Genomic DNA, 16965 nt, shown 5'->3' with positions numbered 1-16965 from the left:
ACTGCCAAGGAGATCTGCAAAGCAATTGTACCAATATAAACTCCGAGCCGCAGAATATGAATGCTCCAGTTACTCTACAGCCTCAACAGTCGTTGAAATTGTCAGGCATCTTAGTTTTCTGCATTCTGATTGGCATATGGTTATAACTCTTTTTTGCCTTTAAATTTGCATTTAAAGATATAGTAATAGATATTATATTTATAAATATATATATTTAAATTTGCATTTAAACATATAAGGACATAAGAATAGGTTAATCTATATATGATTTAGGGGCAGTAAATTAATTATATAAAATAATCAGTCATTGTAAATTTCATGCATTCATATAGAGAGAGAGAGAGAGAGAGAGAGAGCAAGAGTGAGAGATCTACATATACACATATATTTTTCCCCTCTCTCTTTTGATATATATGAAGAGATTGATTTTAGTTGGTGACTTATTTACATGCTTTATCTTAATAGCAATTTATTCATTTTAGTTAATGTTTTATGACCTTCATTATCCTTTATTTAGGAACCAAATGAAACATTTTCTACTTTTCCAATCCAGTGAATTGGTTATATCATAAAATAAAATAAAATCATTGAGACAAACAGTTTAAATTAATAGCATATGCTGGGTCTCTATCACAAAGTTTGGTTCAAGAAGTTTATTTTCTTTTTCATTTAAGGAGTTGGGTCATTATGCTGCAACTAATGGGAAATTAATAGATTTTTAAAGTTCTGCAAGCAATAAGGATCTTACACCCCTGCATTATTTTTAATTATTAAATGTTATGGTTGATTTCCTTCAATGTTGATCTATACAACAAGGGTTTAATTTTAAATAGATGTAAATCATTAAAGCACAAGGAAAATTCAGCTTATTCCTAAAAATTGTTCAGAAATTAAAGTCTGTAATCTAAGACTCATAGATATACTGCTAAAGAGGTAGTTGATATAAAAATTAAAATATCCTTATATTTCACTATATTGAGAGAAGGGAGGTAGACATTAATTATCACTGTTTGCATATGTCTAGAAAAGAATCTTAGAAATAATAACAAGGGCTTCTTGAATTGTTTTTATCCTATGTTATAATGTAGTCTGATAATAAGGTGGACTAGTATATGCAGCCCTCAAATGATCTAAGGTTAGACTATCACTGAATATGGAAAATGGACCCACAGATTAGTACTCAATAATATTCATTTATCCTTTGAACAAATGGAGCAATTAGCCAGCAGTGCAATATTTTGTCTGCTTTGTTAAGGACTAACCTCCAAACCTCTTGGTGTAGACTTAAGTTTGGTCACAATGCTTTTCTCCTTGTATCATCTTTCCCCCTGTGACTTTGCAATTCCTCCCACTAGAGACAGAGTTTACTTTCTCTCTCTCTCTGACTTTGGGCTCAACCACGTGACTCGTTTTGGTCAGTATGTTTTCGAAGTGCTGTAAACAGAGGCATGTAATCTATACTTCTTTGGTAGGGCTTACCTTCTTGCAGTTCTGCCATCATAATGAGAAGAGACTGGGTCTCAGAATAAACGTACGTTGAGTAAAATGGAGCAAGGAACCATATCCAGCAGAATTTGCAATTTGAAGCAGTCAGGAGAGAGCGCCCAATTAGCAGTCAACCTGTGTATCCATGAGTATGAAAATAAATGCCTGTGGTTGCATGCCACCAAGTTGGTTATGAAGCATTGTTGCAGCAACAGATAATTGATATAGTTCCTAAAGGCAGATACCATGTTGAATTCAAGTTTGTCCATAGCACCTATCCAAGTACATGTAGTAAGTAGTCTACAAATGATTATGAAATGAATATATGAAAAGATCTATTTTCAAAGCCTAAGCTTTGAGTACTTTTCTTCTCAGTATTTTATTATGAAAAGTTAAAGACAGATAAATTGAAAGAACTGTATGGGGAACATCCATATACCCATGACCTGAATTTGCAAGCTTAACATGAACTTTCAGATGCCATTTATAATAACTAAATGAAACTAGCTAAACTAAAGAATCTAGTAGTACATTCGTGTACTTTCCCCCCATAAATTATGGTTATCATATTGTATCATCGTTCCTTTGTTATATTTCTTAAGTAACTCAGAAAAGAAACAGATCAAGGCTAATGTGCTGAAGGATGGCTGCTCCATGTATTAATTGAAATGCCTAAGACAAACTACACACCTACATCTCACATACATGATACAACTAAGTGTACAGATTGGTAAGGATAGTTTCTGTTGTTCACTATCTGTCCCTGGCATAGTTCTCCTATGAAATGCCCAAATTAATCATTTTAATGCAAGGAAAAGGGGATTCTCTTCAATGGAGTGGAATCGGGCTAGTTCAGCCATTTCTGGGCTTCCCACTAGATTTAGGGTCTCTTTCAGACCTGCACTAGAATTTAGGGGCGTTATGATGAAGGGGAAGAAGAAATTTACATTTCAGAGCTTACTACTTCATCCAAACGATGAAGTAAATACTTGTTTAGTAGTATATACTTTCATGTGTATAAAGCAAATTAAATGGATTATGAAGTTGAGGCAGTACAATTGGTCTGGATGAATCCCTCAGCACGCTGTGCATCTATTCCATGCTATGTGTATTTGTCCTTATACTGTTGGAGCACAACAAACATGCATTTAACTCATACTAATTCAAGTATGTACGCTCAGGACAATTGAGAGGAATTGAGGGATGAGAGAGAGAGAAAGATAGTGCCAGTGATTCTTTTAGTAATTCTATTCATCCAAATGTGCCACAGAATAAAGGTGTAGTAGGAGTTATAATTCTGCTCTTCCTTTAATCCACCTCACCCCATCTCTGAATTCCTTTACTTGTGTAAACTTCTTTCTGTTATGAGAGTGATTCCAGTGTTTAAAAATACATATTTTTCATACAGTATGACTTTTAAATATAAGGCAACTGCTTAATCTGTTGCCGAACTGAGGAAAGAGAGATCTTCTAAAACTGGATGAAAAACTGTCAATGAGACGGAGTGTTTAGACAAGACCAACCCTTACAATCTTGAGATTGATCAAAGGTAATTTTGACTTCAAATGATATCATGTTCACAGACTTTAAAATCTAACCCTCATGTTAAATTGATTTTAGTCCCCTGAGATGAGAATAAAACCTCTATCTCCCAAATGAATTATGGAATCTCCAATCTGTCATGGAAATAAGATTTTCTAAATTTTAGAATAAATTAATATTTATCAAGTGCTGCTACTAATACACGTATCATAGCTTTACTGTTTATCATCTGTAAAATAATTTCAGTAGTTATTTGCCTAATATTCTTATCTCTTCTACTAGATAGTAAGATTCTGGACATTTTTCTCTCTTTTCATCCCTCTGAGTATTAGCACATTTCAGTGCATGATCTTATAAATGAATGAATATATTTATTCAAACACCATCCATAACTACTTCCCTACTGGATCATATTGACATCCAAAAGGACACTACATGTAAACAGATACCTAACATTTGTCAATATGAATACTTTTATATTATTCCAAATAAATGTAAAGTCAAAGTAACTATCCTACCTTAAAAACAAAACAGGAAAAGTAATATGATATAACAGCCATGACACAGAGGAGATCTAATCTGATGAGAAATAAATCTTTTCTTACTTAATCCATTGAATTTTAAAGATTGACTTGGAAAAATATAGAACCACAAGAAAATACCACAGTACTATATAATGCTAACATGTATGGACTACTTAAAACAAGCCTATGAGGCAGGTACTGTTCTCGATTTTACAGATGAGAAAAATGTCATGAGAAAATAAGTAACTTTTCTAATGTCACATAGCTAGTCAGTGCTAGAATTTGAACCCAAGCAGGCTAGCTCCAGAGACTGTATATATAATCTCTCTATCATAGCACCTAGTGCCAGGTTTATGACACTGACAGGCTATATCTACACAAATGATTTTCCTTTTAGCCCTGCTGGGAGTAAAAATTCTTACATGCACGAATAAGATTCTGAATATCAACTATCCTTTTGTGAAGTATATTCCCAAAGCAATGTAATTGAAAATGAAATAATAATGGAAAAAAAGAAAAACCTTTAAAAGCATTTTTTAATCTAACACTACATGAGAAAATAATGCACCAATCAGCAAAATATGTCCCTTGGATCAATTGTAGGCTGTAGAAGTAGCTTACCAAGAAAAGGAATAATTCCTTGGTACTAACAATTCATCAGTAAAGGTCTTAGGAGTAAAAAACAGAAATACCCTTTATAGTATTGTACCAGTTTTATTGAAGTCCAGATAAAAATCTATAAGTATTGATAGTCTTTCTAATCATGAATATTTCAAGCATGCAATTGCTTCTTGAACCCATCTTCTAACTACAGTTTATCTGGAGGCATCACTGTCTGTTATGGTTTAGCATCCTTTGGACTGACAAAGACAGGCACCCCTGAAAATAATGAATACAGGGTGTATCTTGCTGATTACTTAGGAAAGGCCCAATCGTTGTGTTTTCTTTAAATCTGGAGATAGATGTGGGTCTACGTTTTTCTGTGTGTTTTATTAAATTCATAGTACCCAGGGCTCATTCTAATGCAAAGACAGGGCTGGCTATTCCCCATTTTCTCCCTTTCTCAGGTCTGTTTTTTAACTTTCCTCTGATGTCACCTCCTTACTATGTGAGCACCTATGAATACTCAATAAATATTTATTGAATAATGAATAGTATCACAAACAAAGCCCCCCAAATCCCAAACTACTTTCCATGCTGATTTTTTAGCTTTTGCACACTATCCATGACCACTTTCTGATGGGTCAAATTGACATCCAGAAGGACAATTTCAATACAGTTTATCTTCTGATTTTATTTGAGGCAATTTTAATGCAACCCAGAACTTTCAGTGGACTACACAGGTCTTTACTACTACTACTTATAGCTTTAAAACTATCACATGTAGCTGGAATCTGATTCAGATTAACTTAGGTGATAAAGTTCTGCGGTAAACAAGTAGGGTGTGGTTTATTCCCCCATAAACTTAGGTTGAATAAATAATGTATTTTTTATTTTACTCCTAGCCTGTCTATTTAGACCCCTGGTATTTGGGTTTTCATTTTTATAAACTTTAAAAAGTTTTTTTTTAAACTTAAAAATAATGAAATGTTTGTTTCACCTTAATTACAATATACAGTTAGAATTCATAAATACAATTCGAATATTAGGTAAAGGTACCATTTTTAAAATGTTGAATGTTATTTCCACCACTTGCTTTTCAAATCATCAGTGCCTGAAATAACCAATCACCTGTATCAGCAAAGATACACTTACATTGTAAAAAAGTTTCCACCATTAAAATACTCGAGCTTCAAAACTTCCAGATGGATGGTTTCCAGTTAGAAAGAGGGAGTACACATTACTTTCACAGGCAGTAAGAAAAGTGCCTAACAAAGGATTTTAGCTAAGCCTATGTGGGTAGAAATTTCAGTCAAGAGAAAAAAATCTGGTAAGAAAGATATTAAAAAGAAAAGAACAAACTTTGTTAATGCTGCAGGAGGTAGAAATAGAGTAGCTTTCCAAAACTTGGCATAAACAAATGTGTGTCACCAGATTATAGGTCGAACAGGCCTATCAAAAAGTCAATAAGAAAACACTTTTTCAACAGCTCCCATTCATGTGACCTAAGTTAGTAAAATTCAGGCCTGAAGATAAGATGACATTGGTTTTTCCGATGTGAGAAAAACTTTGCAACAACATGAGATCATTACCATAAAAGAGATTAAAGGTGATCTGGGGCAAATATGCCAGCAAAGCATATTGGCTGAGGGTATAGAATCTTGGGTTGGACTATCTGGATGTGATCCTGGTTTTTCTACACTTTGCCTTCATATCCATGAGTAAATGGTGCAGCCTTTCAGGCCTCACCTTGCTCATCTCTAAATCATACCAAATTAATAGAATTTTCCAAAAGGAATAAATAAGAAGTTGTACGTAAAGCTCTTGGGACAGTGTCTGTGCTCCAGGACAACTGGAGTTAAAGGTTTGAGATGGCAACAAGACTTATAAGACAAAATAGGCTTCAAGCTGATGCTACATTTAATTAGCTTGATAGACATTACCTGTTATTGTTCCAGTTAGCAAACAGGTGATATACTATGTGAATGAGTGCATACCCTCACCACAAAGGAAGGTACTGTTGATAATACATGAAAGTGAAGACTGCCAAAAGAATTTAAATTATCCACTGAGTACTGAGACAGCAACTATATGTTGAGACTACTAAGAATGCTGTTTTTGCCTGGTAAGTTATCCATTTCCCCCTTCTTCTAGTAAAAGTACTGCATCTTTATTCCTGTCCTGCCCCTAGGTTCTTCAGAACCACTTTTGTTGCTGTTGTTTAGATTCCATATATATGTGTTAGCATATGGTATCTGTTTTTCTCTTTCTGACTTACTTCACTCTGTATGACAGACTCTAGGTCCATCCACCTCACTACAAATAACTCAATTTTGTTTCTTTTTATGGCTAATATTCCATTGTATATATGTGACACATCTTCTTTATCCATTCATCTGTCAGTGGACACTTAGGTTGCTTCCATGTCCTGGCTATTGTAAATAGAGCTGCAGTGAGCATTGTGGTACATGACCCTTTTTGAATTATGGTTTTCTCAGGGTATATGCCCAGTAGTGAGATTACTGGGTCATACAGTAGTTCTTTTGTTAATTTTTAAAGGAACCTCCATACTGTTCTCCATAGGGGCTGTATCAATTTACATTCCCACCAATAGTGCAGGACAGTTCCCTTTTCTCCAGACCCTCTCCAGCATTTATTGTTTGCAGACTTTTTGATGATGGCCATTGTGACCGGTGTGAGGTGATACCCCATTGTAGTTTTGATTTGCATTTCTCTAATGATTAGTGATGTTGAGTATCCTTTCATCTGTTTGTTGACAATCTGTATATATTCTTTGGAGAAATGTTTATTTAGGTCTTCTGCCCATGTTCGGATTGGGTTGTTTGTTTTGTTCATACTGAGCTGCATGAGTTGTTTATATATTTGGGAGATTAATGCTTTGTCAGTTGCTTCGTTTGCAAATATTTTCTCCCATTCTGAGGTTGTCTTTTCGTCTTGTTTATGGTTTCCTTTGCTGTGCAAAAGCTTTTAAGTTTCATTAGGTCCCATTTGTTTATTTTTGGTTTTATTTCCCTTTCTCTGGGAGGTGGGTCAAAAGGGATCTTGCTGTGATTTATGTCATAGAGTGTTCTGCCTATATTTTCCTCTAAGAGTTTGATAGTGTCTGGCCATAATTTAGGTCTTTAATCCATTTTGAGTTTACTTTTGTGTATGGTCTTAGGGAGTGTTCTAATTTCATTCTTTTACATGTAGCTGTCCAGCTTTCCCAGCACCACTTACTGAAGAGGCTGACTTTTCTCCATTGTATATTCTTGCCTCCTTCATCAAACATAAGGTGACCATATGTGCGTGGGTTTATCTCTGGGCTTTCTATCCTGTTCCATTGATCTACATTTCTGTTTTTGTGCCAATACCATACTGTCTTGATTACTGTAGCTTTGTAGTATAGTCTGAAGTCAGGGAGCCTGATTCCTCCAGCTCCGTTTTTCTTTCTCATTACTGCTTTGGCTATTCGGGGTCTTTTGTGTTTCCATACAAATTGTGAAATTTTTTGTTCTAGTTCTGTGAAAAATGCCATTGGTAGTTTGATAGGGATTGCATTGAATCTGTAGATTGCTTTGGGTAGTATAGTCATTTTCACAATGTTGATTTTTCCAATCCAAGAACATGGTATAACTCTCCATGTGTTTGTATCATCTTTAATTTCTTTCATCAGTGTCTTATAGTTTTCTGCATAGAGGTCTTTGTCTCTGTAGGTAGGTTTATTCCTAGGTATTTTATTCTTTTTGTTGCAGTGGTAAATGGGAGTGTGTCCTTAATTTCTCTTTCAGATTTTTCGTCATTGGCGTATAGGAATGCAAGAGATTTCTGTGCATTAATTTTGTATCCTGCTACTTTACCAAATTCATTGATTAGCTCTAGTAGTTTTCTGGTAGCATCTTTAGGCTTCTCTATGTATAGTATCATGTCAGCTGCAAACAGTGACAGTTTTACTTCTTCTTTTCCAATTTGGATTCCTTTTATTTCTTTTTCTTCTCTGACTGCTGTGGCTAAAACTTCCAAAACTATGTTGCATAATAGTGGTGAGAGTAGGCAACCTTGTCTTCTTCCTGATCTTAGAGGAAATGGTTTCAGTTTTTCACCACTGAGAATGATGTTGGCTGTGGGTTTGTCATATATGGCCTTTATTATGTTCCCTCTATGCCTACTTTCTGGAGGGTTTTTATCATAAATGAGTGTTGAATTTTGTCGAGAGCTTTTTCTGCATCTGTTGAGATGATCATATGGTTTTTATCCTTCAGTTTGTTAATATGGTTTATCACATGGATTGATTTGTGTATATTGAAGAATCCTTGCATTCCTGGGATAAACCCCACTTGATCATGGTGTGTGATCCTTTTAATGTGTTGTTGGATTCTGTTTGCTAGTATTTTGTTGAGGAGTTTTGCATCTATGTTCATCAGTGATATTGGCCTATAGTTTTCTTTTTTTGTGACATCTTTCTCTGGTTTTGGTATCTAGGTGATGGCGGCCTCGTAGAATGGGTTTGGGAGTGTTCCTCCCTCTGCTATATTTTGGAAGAGTTTGAGAAGGATAGGTATTAGGTCTTCTCTAAATGTTTGATAGAATTCACCTGTGAAGCCATCCAACCCTGGGCTTTTGTTTGTTGGAAGATTTTTTTTTTTTTTAACTTTTTGGGTTTATCTATTTATTTATTTATTTATTTATGGCTGTGTTGGATCTTTGTTTCTGTGCGAGGGCTTTCTCTAATTGCGGCAAGTGGGGACCACTCTTCATCGCGGTGCGCGGGCCTCTCATTATCGCGGCCTCTCTTGTTGTGGAGCGCAGGCTCCAGACACGCAGGCTCAGTAATTGTGGCTCACGGGCCTAGTTGCCCGGCAGCATGTGGGATCTTCCCAGACCAGGGCTCGAACCCGTGTCCCCTGCATTGGCAGGCAGATTCTCAACCACTGTGCCACCAGGGAAGCCCTGTTGGAAGATTTTTAATCACAGTTTCAATTTCCACGCTTGTGATTGGTCTGTTCATATTTTCTATTTCTTCCTGGTTCAGTCTTGGAAGGTTGTGCATTTCTAAGAATTTGTCCATTTCTTCCAGGTTGTCCATTTTATTGGCATAGAGTTGCTTGTAGTAATCTCTCATGATCCTTTGTATTTCTGCAGTGTCAGTTGTTACTTTTCCTTTTTCATTTCTAATTCTATTGATTTGAGTCTTCTCCCTGTTTTTCTTGATGAGTCTGGCTAATGGTTTATCAATTTTGTTTATCTTCTCAAAGAACCAGCTTTTAGTTTTCTTGATCTTTGCTATTGTTTCCTTCATTTCTTTTTCATTTATTTCTGATCTGATCTTTATGATTTCTTTCCTTCTGCTGACTTTGGGGTTTTTTTGTTCTTCTTTCTCGAATTGCTTTACGTATAAGGTTAGGTTGTTTGAGATTCCTCTTGTTTCTTGAGGTAGGATTCTATTGCTGTGAACTTCCCTCTTAGAACTGCTTTTGCCTCATCCCATAGGTTTTGGGTCGTCATGTTTTCATTGTCGTTTGTTTCTAGGTATTTTTTGATTTCTTCTTTGATTTCTTCAGTGATCTCTTGGTTATTTAGTAATGTATTGTTTAGCCTCCATGTGTTTGTATTTTTTACATTTTTTTTCCTGTAATTGATATCTAGTCTTACAGCGTTGTGGTTGGAAAAGATACTTGATACGATTTCAGTTTTCTTAAATTTACCAAGGCTTGATTTCTGACCCAAGATATGATCTATCCTGGAGAATGTTCCATGAGCACTTGAGAAAAAAGTGTATTCTGTTGTTTTTGGATGGAATGTCCTATAAATATCAATTAAGTCCATCTTGTTTAATGTCTCATTTAAAGCTTGTGTTTCCTTATTTATTTTCATTTTGGATCATCTGCCCTTTGGTGAAAGTGGGGTGGTAAAGTCCCCTACTATGATTGTGTTACTGTCAATTTCCCCTTTTATGGCTGTTAGCATTTGCCTTATGTATTGAGTAGCTCCTATGTTGGGTGCATAAATATTTACAGTTGTTATATCTTCTTCTTGGATCGATCCCTTGATAATTATGTAGTGTCCTTCTTTGTCTCTTGTAATAGTCTTTGTTTTTTGTTTTTTTTTTTAACATCTTTATTGAAGTATAATTGCCTTACAATGGTGTGTTAGCTTCTGCTTTATAACAAAGTGAATCAGTTATACATATACAATATGTTCCCATTTCTCTTCCCTCTTGCATCTCCCTCCCTTCCACCCTCCCCGTCCCACCCCTCTAGGTGGTCACAAAGCACCGAGCTGATCTCCCTGTGCTATGCGGCTGCTTCCCACTACTTATCTATATTACATTTGGTAGTGTATATATGTCCATGACACTCTCTTACCCTGTCACATCTCACCCCACCCCCTCCCCATATCCTCAAGTCCATTCTCTAGTAGGTCTGTGTCTTTATTCCCGTCTTGCCACTAGGTTCTTCATGGCCTTTTTTTTTTTTTTCCCTTAGATTCCGTATATATGTGTTAGCATACTGTATTTGTTTTTCTCTTTCTGACTTACTTCACTCTGTATGACAGACTCTAACTCCATCCACCTCATTACAAATACCTCCATTTCATTTCTTTTTATGGCTGAGTAATATTCCATTGTATATATGTGCCACATCTTCTTTATCCATTCATCCGATGATGGACACTTAGGTTGCTTCCATGTCCTGGCTATTGTAAATAGAGCTGCAATGAACATTTTGGTACATGACTCTTTTTGACCTATGGTTTTCTCAGGGTATATGCCCAGTAGTGGGATTGCTGGGTCGTATGGTAGTTCTATTTTTAGTTTTTTAAGGAACCTCCATACTGTTCTCCATAGTGGCTGTATCAATTTACATTCCCACCAACAGTGCAAGAGTGTTCCCTTTCCTCCACACCCTCTCCAGCATTTATTGTTTCTAGATTTTTTGATGATGGCCATTCTGACTGGTGTGAGATGATATCTCATTGTAGTTTTGATTTGCATTTCTCTAATGATTAATGATGTTGAGCATTCTTTCATGTGTCTGTAGGCCATCTGTATATCTTCTTTGGAGAAATGTCTATTTAGGTCTTCTGCCCATTTTTGGATTGGGTTGTTCGTTTTTTTCTTATTGAGCTGCATGAGCTGCTTGTAAATCTTGGAGATTAATCCTTTGTCAGTTGCTTCATTTGCAAATATTTTCTCCCATTCTGATGGTTGTCTTTTGGTCTTGTTTATGGTTTCCTTTGCTGTGCAAAAGCTTTTAAGTTTCATTAGGTCCCATTTGTTTATTTGTGTTCTTATTTCCATTTCTCTGGGAGCTGGGTCAAAAAGAATCTTGCTGTGATGTATGTCATAGAGTGTTCTGCCTATGTTTTCCTCTAAGACTTTGATAGTGTCTGCCCTTACACTTAGCTCTTTAATCCATTTTGAGTTTATTTCTGTGCATGGTGTCAGGGAGTGTTCTAATTTCATACTTTTACATGTACCTGTCCAATTTTCCCAGCACCACTTATTGAAGAGGCTGTCTTTTCTCCACTGTATATGCTTGCCTCCTTTATCAAAGATAAGGTGACCATATGTGTGTGGGTTTATCTCTGGGCTTTCTATCCTGTTCCATTGATCTATATTTCTGTTTTTGTGCCAGTACCAAACTGTCTTGATTACTGAAGCTTTGTAATATAGTCTGAAGTCAGGGAGCCTGATTCCCCCAGCTCCATTTTTCGTTCTCAAGATTGCTTTGGCTATTCGGGGTCTTTTGTGTTTCCATACAAATTGTGAAATTTTTTGTTCTAGTTCTGTGAAAAATGCCAGTGGTAGTTTGATAGGGATTGCATTGAATCTGTAGATTGCTTTGGGTAGTAGAGTCATTTTCACAATGTTGATTCTTCCGATCCAGGAACATGGTATATCTCTCCATCTATTTGTATCATCTTTAATTTCTTTCATCAGTGTCTTATAATTTTCTGCATACAGGTCTTTTGTCTCCTTAGGTAGGTTTATTCCTAGATATTTTATTCTTTTTGTTGCAATGGTAAATGGGAGTGTTTTCTTAATTTCACTTTCAGATTTTTCGTCATTAGTGTATAGAAATGCAAGAGATTTCTGTGCATTAATTTTGTATCCTGCTACTTTACCAAATTCATTGATTAGCTCTAGGAGTTTTCTGGTAGCATCTTTAGGATTCTCTATGTATAGTATCATGTCATCTGCAAATAGTGACAGCTTTACTTCTTCTTTTCCGATTTGGATTCCTTTTATTTCTTTTTCTTCTCTGATTGCTGTGGCTAACACTTCCAAAACTATGTTGAATAATAGTGGTGAGAGTGGGCAACCTTGTCTTGTTCCTGATCTTAGTGGAAATGGTTTCAGTTTTTCACCATTGAGGACGATGTTGGCTGTGGGTTTGTCCTATATGGCCTTTATTATGTAGAGGTAAGTTCCCTCTATGCCTACTTTCTGCAGGGCTTTTATCATAAATGGGTGTTGAATTTTGTCGAAAGCTTTCTCTGCATCTATTGAGATGATCATATGGTTTTTCTCCTTCAATTTGTTAATATGGTGTATCACGTTGATTGATTTGCGTATATTGAAGAATCTTTGCATTCCTGGGATAAACCCCACTTGATCATGGTGTATGATCCTTTTAATGTGCTGTTGGATTCTGTTTGCTAGTATTTTGTTGAGGATTTTTGCATCTATGTTCATCAGAGATATTGGCCTGTAGTTTTCTTTCTTTGTGACATCTTTGTCTGGTTTTGGTATCAGGGTGATGGTGGCCTCGTAGAACGAGTTTGGGAGTGTTCCTCCCTCTGCAATATTTTGGAAGAGTTTGAGAAGGATAGGTGTTAGCTCTTCTCTAAATGTTTGATAGAATTCACCTGTGAAGCCATCTGGTCCTGGGCTTTTGTTTGTTGGAAGGTTTTTAATCACAGTTTCAATTTCAGTGCTTGTGATTGGTCTGTTCATATTTTCTATTTCTTCCTGGTTCAATCTCGGCAGTTTGTGCATTTCTAAGAATCTGTCCATTTCTTCCAGGTTGTCCATTTTATGGGCATAGAGTTGCTTGTAGTAATCTCTCATGATCTTTTGTATTTCTGCAGTGTCAGTGGTTACTTCTCCTTTTTCATTTCTAATTCTATTGATCTGAGTCTTCTCCCTTTTTCTCTTGATGAGTCTGGCTAATGGTTTATCAATTTTGTTTATCTTCTCAAAGAACCAGCTTTTAGTTTCATTGATTTTTGCTATTGTTTCCTTCATTTCTTTTTCATTTATTTCTGACCTGATCTTTATAATTTCTTTCCTTCTGCTGGCTTTGGGGTTTTTTTGTTCTTCTTTCTCTAATTGCTTTAGGTGCAAGGTTAGGTTGTTTATTCGAGATGTTTCCTGTTTCTTGAGGTAGGCTTGTATTGCTATAAACTTCCCTCTTAGCACTGCTTTTGCTGCGTCCCATAGGTTTTGGGTCGTCGTATCTCCACTGTCATTTGTTTCTAGGTATTTTTTGATTTCCCCTTTGATTTCTTCAGTAATCACTTCGTTATTAAGTAATGTATTGTGTAGCCTCCATGTGTTTGTATTTTTTACAGATCTTTTCCTGTAATTGATATCTAGTCTCATAGCGTTGTGGTCGGAAAAGATACTTGATACGATTTCAATTTTCTTAAATTTACCAAGGCTTGATTTGTGACCCAAGATATGATCTACCCTGGAGAATGTTCCATGAGCACTTGAGAAAAATGTGTATTCTGTTGTTTTTGGGTGGAATGTCCTATAAATATCAATTAAGTCCATCTTGTTTAATGTATCATTTAAAGCTTGTGTTTCCTTATTTATTTTCATTTTGGATGATCTGTCCATTGGTGAAAATGGGGTGTTAAAGTCCCCTACTGTGATTGTGTTGCTGTTGATTTCCCCTTTTATGGCTGTTAGTATTTGCCTTATGTATTGAGGTGCTCCTATGTTGGGTGCATAAATATTTACAATTGTTATACCTTCCTCTTGGATCGATCCCTTGATCATTATATAATGTCCTTCTTTGTCTCTTGTAATAGTCTTTATTTTAAAGTCTATTGTGTCTGATATGAGAATTGCTACTCCAGCTTTCTTTTGATTTCCATTTGCATGGAAGATCTTTTTCCATCCCCTCACTTTCAGTCTGTATGTGTCTCTAGGTCTGAAGTGGGTCTCTTGTAGACAGCACATATATGGGTCTTGTTTTTGTATCCATTCAGCCAGCCTGTGTCTTTTGGTGGGAGCATTTAATCCATTTACATTCAAGGTAATTATCGATATGTATGTTCCTATTCCCATTTTCTTAAATGTTTTGGGTTTGTTATTGTAGGTGTTTTCCTTCTCTTGTGTTTCTTGCCTAGAGAAGTTCCTTTAGCATTTGTTGTAAAGCTGGTTTGGTGGTGCTGAACTCTCTCAGCTTTTGCTTGTCTGTAAAGGTTTTAATTTCTCCATCGAATCTGAATGAGATACTTGCTGGGTAGTGTAATCTTGGTTGTAGGTTTTTCTCCTTCATCACTTTAAGTATATCCTGCCACTCCCTTCTGGCTTGCAGTTTCTGCTGAAAGATCAGATGTTAACCTTATGGGGATTCCCTTGTGTGTTATTTGTTTTTTTTCCCTTGCTGCCTTTAATATGTTTTCCTTATATTTAATTTTTGACAGTTTGATTAATATGTGTCTTGGCGTGTTTCTCCTTGGGTTTATCCTGTATGGGACTCTCTGTGCTTCCAGGACTTGATTAACTATTTCCTTTCCCATATTAGGGAAGTTTTCAACTATAATCTCTTCAAATATTTTCTCAGTCCCTTTCTTTTTCTCTTCTTCTTCTCGGACCCCTATAATTCGAATGTTGGTGCGTTTAATGTTGTCCCAGAGGTCTCTGAGACTGTCCTCAGTTCTTTTCATTCTTTTTTCTTTATCCTGCTCTGTAGTAGTTATTTCCACCATTTTATCTTCCAGGTCACTTATCCTTTCTTCTGCCTCAGTTATTCTGCTATTGATCCCATCTAGAGTATTTTTAATTTCATTTATTGTGTTTTTCATCATTGCTTGGTTCCTCTTTAGTTCTTCTACGTCCTTGTTAAACGTTTCTTGCATTTTGTCTATTCTATTTCCCAGATTTTGGATCATCCTTACTATCATTATTCTGAATTCTTTTTCAGGTAGACTACCTATTTCCTCTTCATTTGTTAAGTCTGGTGTGTTTTGACCCTGCTCCTTCATCTGCTGTGTGTTTTTCTGTCGTCTCATTTTGCTTATCTTACTGTGTTTGGGGTCTCCTTTTCACAGGCTGCAGGTTCGTAGTTCCCGTTGTTTTTGGTATCTGTCCCCAGTGGCTCAGGTTGGTTCAGTGGGTTGTGTAGGCTTCCTGGTGGAGGGAACTAGTGCCTGAGCTCTGGTGGATGAGGTTGGATCTTGTCTTTCTGGTGGGCACGTCCACGTCTGGTGGTGTATTTTGGGGTGTCTGTGGCCTTATTATGATTTTAGGCAGCCTCTGTGATAATGGATGGGGCTGTGTTCCTGTCTTGCTAGTTGTTTGGCATAGGGTGTCCAGCACTGTAGCTTGCTGGTCGTTGAGTGAAGCTGGGTCTTGATGTTGAGATGGAGATCTCTGAGAGATTTTTGCCGTTTGGTATTACGTGGAGCTGGGAGGTCTCTTGTGGACCAGTGTCCTGAAGTTGGCTCTCCCACCTCAGAGGCACGGCCCTGATGCCTGGCTGGAGCACCAAGAGCCTTTCGTCCACACGGCTCAGAGTAAAAGGGAGAAAAAATAGAAAGAAAGAAAGAAAGAAAGAGGCTATAATATAGTGAAGTAAAATAAAGCTGTTGTAAAGCAAAGCTATACAGACAACATCTCACCCAGAAGCATATACATATACACTCACAAATAAAAGGAAAAGGGGAAAAATTAATATATCCTGCTCCCAAAGTCCACCTCCTGAATTTGGGATGATTCGTTGTCTATTCAGCTACTCAACAGATGCAGGCACATCAAGTTGTTTGTGGAGTTTTAATCCGCTGCTTCTGAGGCTGCTGGGAGAGATTTCCCCTTCTCTTCTCTGTTCGCACAGCTCCTGGGGTTCAGCTTTGGATTTGGACCCGCCTCTGCGTGTAGGTCGCCTGAGGGCGTCTATTCCCCGCCCAGACAGGACGGGGTTAAAGGAGCAGCTGCTTCGGGGGCTCTGGCTCACTCAGGCCGCGGGGAGGGAGGGGTACAGAGGAGGCGGGGCGAGCCTGCGGCGGCCGAGGCCGGCGTGACGTTGCACCAGCCTGAGGCGGGCAGTGCGTTCTCCCGGGGAAGTTGTCCCCGGATCACAGGACCCTGGCAGTGGCGGGCTGCACAGGCTACCGGGAGGGGTGGTGTGGAGAGTGACCTGTGCTTGCACACAGGCTTCCTGGTGGCTGTAGCAGCAGCCTTAGCGTTTCATGCCCGTCTCTGGTGTCCTCACTGATAGCTGCACCTCGTGCCCGTCTCTGGAGCTCATTTAGGCAGTGTTCTGAATCCCCACTCCTCGTGCACCCCAAAACAATGGTCTCTTGACTCTTAGGCAGTTCCAGGCTTTTTCCTGGACTCCCTCCCGGGTAGCTGTGGTGCACTAGCCCCCTTTAGGCTGTGTTCACGCAGCCAACTCCAGTCCTCTCCCTGGGGTCTGACCTCCAAAGCCTGAGCCTCAGCTCCCAGCCCCCACCCACCGCAGCAGGTGAGCAGACAAGCCTCTCAGGCTGGTGAGTGCTGGTCGGCACCGATCCTCTCTGTGGGAATCTCTCTGCTTTGCCCTCCGCACCCCTGTTGCTGTGCTCTTCTCCATGGCTC

General features: G+C 37.7%; 1 long non-coding RNA gene across 1 annotated transcript in view; it reads right to left on the bottom strand.

Moving 5' to 3' along the window:
- Positions 1-16965, bottom strand: part of LOC309653014 — a 226922-nt gene that overhangs the window by 19739 nt on the left and 190218 nt on the right. The gene's annotated exons all lie outside the window — the stretch shown is intronic.

The sequence above is a fragment of the Balaenoptera physalus genome, assembly GCF_965194825.1.
Source record: "Balaenoptera physalus genome assembly, chromosome: X".
NCBI lineage: Eukaryota > Metazoa > Chordata > Mammalia > Artiodactyla > Balaenopteridae > Balaenoptera > Balaenoptera physalus.
This window is presented reverse-complemented; position numbering and strand designations above follow the sequence as displayed.